At 40.7% G+C, this 7,972-nt stretch overlaps 1 long non-coding RNA gene across 1 annotated transcript; it reads left to right on the top strand.

Moving 5' to 3' along the window:
- Positions 1–460: 460 nt before the first annotated feature.
- LOC124684330 lies at positions 461–1,016 on the top strand. The gene is made up of 3 exons (XR_006996984.1): positions 461–555; positions 666–766; positions 929–1,016. It is a non-coding gene; the product is annotated as an uncharacterized LOC124684330 (long non-coding RNA).
- Positions 1,017–7,972: the final 6,956 nt, after the last annotated feature.

Below are 7,972 nucleotides of genomic sequence, written 5' to 3'. Positions count from 1 at the left end.
CTGTTCTATTCCTCTAAATAATGGGATCTTTTATTATTTTGCATATTAGGTACAAAATGGCCAAAACAGGAAGAGATAGTACCAACAAACATCCGCTGGTTAGCGAAGATTGCAAAATGTAAGTACTATTAGCTGTTACCCTTAATCATGTACTGTTGTTATGACTCTCCAGACATGCTGAAATGCAGTAGCACGTACAGGTTTGTGCAACTCATGTTGGATGAGTTAGTCTTAAGATGAGATATATGTGGAACTCATGTTACACGTATTTTTTTTCAGGTTTACTATTGCGAAACCCCAAAACTACATGGTTGTGCTTATTTGTAAGTGAGGTTACCAACAGACATCTATTTCTTTTGTTTTTTCATTTTTGTATCAATCCATCTGTTGTGCTGTGATTTTATGAAAAAAGCAAAAAGAACTGATCCTCTGCATATGTTGATCAGGTCCTTCTGAATCCAATTGTCATAGCTCGACAACAGTTTGAAAGGCAGACTTGGAAACACTCACACTTCCCTTTCCTTTGTCTATGCTTGGTCTGTCATGGAAGTAAAAGTAAGTGGCACCGACCCACTTGTGTTTTGTAGCCCCTTTAATTACAGTACACTTCTATTTCCTCTGGTCTAATACAATTGTGTGACAGTCTAATGACGATAATTTTTTAGTTGCAGAATAGCCCATCATGATTGGGGTGAGTTTATAAGATTTCGCCGGATTGGCTGCACATTGGAGAAGACTATGGGTATTCGTTTCAAAATCTCACCAGGTACTAAATTGCAGTATCTCCGCCACATATGTTCAGTTTATTCTTGTCAACATAGCAAATGCCAGCAAGAATCATTATTTTCTTTCTTTCTGGAAATAAAAGAAGAGATATAATCTGTTTATTCTTGTGCATTATCTAATCTGGTAATGAATACGTGTGCAGGTACTAGCTGAATGTAAGGTTGCTGTCAAGAGGAATTTGTTGAGAGGATCATGGCTGCATGCAAGCAAGCTGATATTTTGTTGTTAGATGCTTAGATGCTTGAAATACTAGTATGATGTCAAGCGTTCATAAGTTTTGGGGACCTGATGTAGTCTCAGGCTGTAACTCTATGTGTTTGTAATTTTTTTTGTGAATATCTGTCGGTTATATGTTGCATATTTGACTTCATATATTTCTAGATTTTCATTGCGTCAAAACATCTAGTTGGTTGAAAACAAATCCAAAAATACCAAAATAACGTCATGAATAAAATGCAATAAAATGCAATCTCGCACCGTGTGGGTCTCCAACATGACATAATGCCATGTCACTACCATTTGGACCCACATGCCAGCATCCACTTAAGTGATGTCGGACCCACGTTGTCAGCAGCCACATCAGCATGATGGGACCCACATGTAAGGCCATGTCAGATTTTTTGGACCAATCAGATTCTTCCTAGCATTTTGATATTGACGAAATTCCCAATTTTTAGTGACAAATCTGTCTGTCAACGATTAACACTAAACGTTGACGGATTTCTAAGTCGTCACAATCAAACGTTTGACGTTGACGAAAATGAGCATACCGTCACCCCCGATATTTTATGACGGAGCTTCTGTGACGAACCCCTTGACGATCAAAATTCGTCACCCCAATGTAATCGTTGACGAATTTTGGCTTATACATGACGAAAGTGATTTGTCAAAAAATATATTTTCCTTTGTAGTGATATCTGGATCTTCATAAACATTCCGGCCCACAGGTGCCTGATACGTCTCCGACGTATCGATAATTTCTTATGTTCCATGCCACATTATTGATGATATCTACATGTTTTATACACATTATATGTCGTATTTATGCATTTTCCGGCACTAACCTATTAACGAGATGCCGAAGAGCCGATTGTCTGTTTTCTGCTATTTTTGGTTTCAGAAATCCTAGTAAGGAAATATTCTCGGAATTGGACGAAATCAACGCCCAGGGGCCTATTTTGCCACGAAGCTTCCAGAAGTCTGAGGGAGAGTCGAAGTGGGTCCACGAGGTGGCGACACACCAGGGCGGCGCGGCCCAGGCCCTGGCAGCGCCGGCCTGTGGTGTGGGCCCCTCGTGTCGCCCCTTTACCTGCCCTTCCGCCTACAAATAGCCTTCGTCGCGAAACCCCCGATGCGAGAGCCACGATACGGAAAACCTTCCGGAGACGCCGCCGCCGCCAATCCCATCTCGGGGGATTCGGGAGATCGCCTCCGGCACCCCGCCGGAGAGGGGAATCATCTCCCGGAGGACTCTTCACCGCCATGGTCGCCTCCGGAGTGATGAGTGAGTAGTTCACCCCTGGACTATGGGTCCATAGCAGTAGCTAGATGGTTGTCTTCTCCTTATGTGCTTCATTGTTGGATCTTGTGAGCTGCCTAACATGATCAAGATCATCTATCTGTAATGCTATATGTTGTGTTTGTCGGGATCCGATGGATAGAGAATACTATGTTATGTTGATTATCAATCTATTACCTATGTGTTGTTTCTGATCTTGCATGCTCTCCGTTATTAGTAGAGGCTCTGGCCATGTTTTTACTCTTAACTCCAAGAGGGAGTATTTATGCTCGATAGTGGGTTCATGCCTCCATTAAATGCGGGACGAGTGACGAAAGTTCTAAGGTTGTGGATGTCTTGTTGCCACTAGGGATAAAACATTGATGCTATGTCCAAGGATGTAGTTATTGATTACATTACGCACCATACTTAATGCAATTGTCTGTTGTTTACAACTTAATACTGGAAGGGGTTCGGATGATAACCTGAAGGTGGACTTTTTAGGCATAGATGCATGCTGGATAGCGGTCTATGTACTTTGTCGTAATGCCCAATTAAATCTCACAATACTCATCATGTAATGTATGTTCATGGTTATGCCCTCTTTATTTTTCAATTGCCCGACTGTAATTTGTTCACCCAACATGCTATTTATCTTATGGGAGAGACACCTCTAGTGAACTGTGGACCCCGGTCCATTCTTTTACATCGAATACAATCTACTGCAATACTTGTTCTACTGTTTTCTGCAAACAATCATCATCCACACTATACATCTAATCCTTTGTTACAGCAAGCCGGTGAGATTGACAACCTCACTGTTTCGTTGGGGCAAAGTACTTTGGTTGTGTTGTGCAGGTTCCACGTTGGCGCCGGAATCCCTGGTGTTGCGCCGCACTACATCCCACCGCCATCAACCTTCAACGTGCTTCTTGACTCCTACTGGTTCGATTAAACCTTGGTTTCTTACTGAGGGAAAACTTAATGCTGTGCTCATCATACCTTCCTCTTGGGGTTCCCAACGAACGTGTGCATTACACGCCATCAAGCTCTTTTTCTGGCACCGTTGCCGGGGAGATCAAGACACGCTGCAAGGGGAGTCTCCACAATCCAATATCTTTACTTTGTTTTTGTCTTGCTTTATTTTATTTACTTTCTTGTTTGCTGCATTATATCAAAACACAAAAAAAATTAGTTGCTAGCTTTACTTTATTTACTGTCTTGCACTCTATATCTAAAACACAAAAAAATTAGTTACTTGCATTTTACTTTTGTTACCATGTCTAGTTCTGCACCTGTTACTTCTTCACTCGAGGAATTAGTTTTCACTTTTAAACAAGGGGATGAGGAGAGTTTTAAAGATGCTTGGTCTAGAATTTTTGATTCTTATCGTAAAGCTGAACCTCAAATGACTCTAAGTTTGCTCCTTAGTAATTTTTATTTTGGTCTTATGATTCGCTATAGATATGCCTTGGATGCTGTAGTGGGATGAGATTTCCTTCATTGCAATGGGGATCAAGCTTTTAATGCCATAAAGAAGTTGGTTGCATCACATGATTCAGCTAATAACTTTGATTCAGCCCTTATTAGCATTTATAATAGATTGAACACTCTTGAGACAAGTGCATCTTGCTTGAATGAAAATTATAGATATGTTCGTAACCGTCTTGATCAAGTTTTAGTGAACTCTGAACCTTCATTATGGGATCCTACTATTAAAATTGTTATCGGTGACCAAACTCTTCATGTCAATTGTGATATTATGTCTGAATTTTGCCTAATGCCTACGAGTATTCATAAATCTTTGAAACTTTGGGGATTCATTGAAGGGGGAGAAGGAATAACTCTTATTGATAACTCTGTTATAATTCCTAAAGGAATAGTTGCGGGTGTGCATACAACCGTTCTTGGGAGAACAATATCCATTGATTATCTTGTTATTGAATGTGCGAGAACAGGACAAATCACACTCGGAAGATCCTCGCTGAAACTATTGGGAGCAGTCATAGATATGGGAGAAGGCACCCTAAAATTCACCTCTACACCGGGGGGTAGACATATATTCCCTAAATCAAAGAGTAAGAAAAAGAACAAGAAAGGTAAGGGTAAAGCCCAAGGTAATGTCGATATTCCATCTCTTGATAACACTTGATACACACTTTCTGCGCCTAGCTGAAAGGCGTTAAAGAAAATCGCTTATGGGAGACAACCCATGTTTTTACTACAGTACCTTTATTTTATATTTGAGTCTTGGAAGTTATTTACTACTGTAGCAAACTCTCCTTATCTTAGTTTTATGCATTGTTGTGCCAAGTAAAGTCTTTGATAGTAAGGTTCATACTAGATTTGGATTACTTCGCAGAATCAGATTTCTTTGCTGTCACGAATTTCGACCTGCCTCTCTGTAAGTAGCTCAGAAAAATATGCCAATTTACGTGCGTGATCCTCAGATATGTACGCAACTTTCATTCAATTTGGGAATTTTCATTTGAGAAAGTCTGGTGCCACTTTAAAATTCGTCTTTACGAACTGTTCTGTTTTGACAGATTCTGCCTTTTATTTCGCATTGCCTCTTTTGCTATGTTGGATGAATTTCTTTGATCCATTAATGTCCAGTAGCTTTGTGCAATGTCCAGAAGTGTTAAGAATGATTATGTCACCTCTGAACATGTAAATTTTTATTGTGCACTAACCCTCTAATGAGTTGTTTCGAGTTTGGTGTGGAGGAAGTTTTCAAGGATCAAGAGAGGAGTATGATACAATATGATCAAGGAGAGTGAAAGCTCTAAGCTTGGGGATGCCCCGGTGGTTCACCCCTGTATATTTTAAGAAGACTCAAGCGTCTAAGCTTGGGGATGCCCAAGGCATCCCCTTCTTCATCGACAACATTATCAGGTTCCTCCCCTGAAACTATATTTTTATTCCATCACATCTTATGTACTTTGCTTGGAGCGTCGGTTTGTTTTTGTTTGAATAAAATGGATCCTAGCATTCATTGTGTGGGAGAGAGACACGCTCCGCTGTTGGATATGGACAAATATGTCCTTAGGCTTTACTCATAGTATTCATGGCGAAGGTTGAATCTTCTTCGTTAAATTGTTATATGGTTGGAATTGGGAAATGCTACATGTAGTAATTCTAAAATGTCTTGAATAATTTGATACTTGGAAATTGTTGTGCTCATGTTTAAGCTCTTGCATCATATACTTTGCACCCATTAATGAAGAAATACATAGAGCTTGCTAAAATTTGGTTTGCATATTTGGTCTCTCTAAAGTCTAGATAATTTCTAGTATTGAGTTTTGAACAACAAGGAAGACGGTGTAGAGTCTTATAATGTTTTCAATATGTCTTTTATGTGAGTTTTGCTGCACCGGTTCATCCTTGTGTTTGTTTCAAATAACCTTGCTAGCCTAAACCTTGTATCGAGAGGGAATACTTCTCATGCATCCAAAATCCTTGAGCCAACCACTATGCCATTTGTGTCCACCATACCTACCTACTACATGGTATTTCTCCGCCATTCCAAAGTAAATTGCTTGAGTGCTACCTTTAAATTTCCATCATTCGCCTTTGCAATATATAGCTCATGGGACAAATAGCTTAAAAACTATTGTGGTATTGAATATGTACTTATGCACTTTATCTCTTATTAAGTTGCTTGTTGTGCGATAACCATGTTCCTGGGGACGCCATCAACTCTTTGTTGAATATCATGTGAGTTTCTATGCATGTCCGTATTGTCTGAAGTAAGGGAGATTTACCACTCATTTAATGGTTAGAGCATGCATATTGTTAGAGAAGAACATTGGGCCGCTAACTAAAGCCATGAATCATGGTGGAAGTTTCAGTTTTGGACATATATCCTCAATCTCATATGAGAACATTAATTGTTGCTACATGCTTATGCATTAAAGAGGAGTCCATTATCTGTTGTCTATGTTGTCCCGGTATGGATGTCTAAGTTGAGAATAATCAAAAGCGAGAAATCCAATGCGAGCTTTCTCCTTAGACCTTTGTACGGGCGGCATAGAGGTACCCCTTTGTGACACTTGGTTAAAACATGTGTATTGCGATGATAATCCTGGTAATCCGAGCTAATTAGGACAAGGTGCGGGCACTATAAGTATACTATGCATGAGGCTTGCAACTTGTAAGATATAATTTACATGATACTTATGCTTTATTACTACCGTTGACAAAATTGTTTCATGTTTTCAAAACCAAAGCTCTAGCACAAATATAGCAATCGATACTTTCCTCTTTGAAGGACCATTCTTTTACTTTTATGTTGAGTCAGTTCACCTATTTCTCTCCACCTCAAGAAGCAAACACTTGTGTGAACCGTGCATTGATTCCTACATACTTGCATATTGCACTTGTTATATTACTTTACATTGACAATATCCATGAGATATACATGTTATAAGTTGAAAGCAACCGCTAAAACTTAATCTTCTTTTGTGTTGCTTCAATACCTTTACTATGATTTATTGCTTTATGAGTTAACTCTTATGCAAGACTTATTGATGATTGTCTTGAAAGTACTATTCATGAAAAGTCTTTGCTTTATGATTCAGTTGTTTACTCATGTCATTACCATTGTTTTGATCGCTGCATTCATTACATATGCTTACAATAGTATGATCAAGGTTATGATGGCATGTCACTCCAGAAATTATCTTTGTTATCGTTTACCTGCTCGGGACGAACAGGAACTAAGCTTGGGGATGCTGATACGTCTCCGACGTATCGATAATTTCTTATGTTCCATGCCACATTATTGATGATATCTACATGTTTTATACACATTATATGTCGTATTTATGCATTTTCCGGCACTAACCTATTAACGAGATGCCGAAGAGCCGATTCTTTGTTTTCTGCTGTTTTTGGTTTCGAAATCCTAGTAAGGAAATATTCTCGGAATTGGACGAAATCAACGCCCGGGGGCCTATTTTGCCACGAAGCTTCCGGAAGTCCGAGGGAGAGTCGAAGTGGGGCCACGAGGTGGCGACACACCGGGCAGCGCGGCCCAGGCCCCGGCCGCGCCGGCTCGTGGTGTGGGCCCCTCGCGTCGCCCCTTTACCTGCCCTTCCGCCTACAAATAGCCTTCGTCGCGAAACCCCCGAGCACCGAGAGCCACGATACGGAAAACCTTCCGGAGACGCCGCCGCCGCCAATCCCATCTCGGGGGATTCAGGAGATCGCCTCCGGCACCCTGCCGGAGAGGGGAATCATCTCCCGGAGGACTCTTCACCGCCATGGTCGCCTCCGGAGTGATGAGTGAGTAGTTCACCCCTGGACTATGGGTCCATGGCAGTAGCTAGATGGTTGTCTTCTCCTTATGTGCTTCATTGTTGGATCTTGTGAGCTGCCTAACATGATCAAGATCATCTATCCGTAATGCTATATGTTGTGTTTGTCGGGATCCGATGGATAGAGAATACTATGTTATGTTGATTATCAATCTATTACCTATGTGTTGTTTATGATCTTGCATGCTCTCCGTTATTAGTAGAGGCTCGGCCAAGTTTTTACTCTTAACTCCAAGAGGGAGTATTTATGCTCGATAGTGGGTTCATGCCTCCATTAAATGCGGGACGAGTGACAGAAAGTTCTAAGGTTGTGGATGTGCTGTTGCCACTAGGGATAAAACATTGATGCTATGTCCGAGGATGTAGTTAT

This window comes from Lolium rigidum, chromosome 1 (assembly GCF_022539505.1).
Source record: "Lolium rigidum isolate FL_2022 chromosome 1, APGP_CSIRO_Lrig_0.1, whole genome shotgun sequence".
NCBI classification, from domain to species: domain Eukaryota; kingdom Viridiplantae; phylum Streptophyta; class Magnoliopsida; order Poales; family Poaceae; genus Lolium; species Lolium rigidum.
Note: the sequence above shows the minus strand (reverse complement) of the source record. Positions and strands in the feature narration are given on the sequence as shown.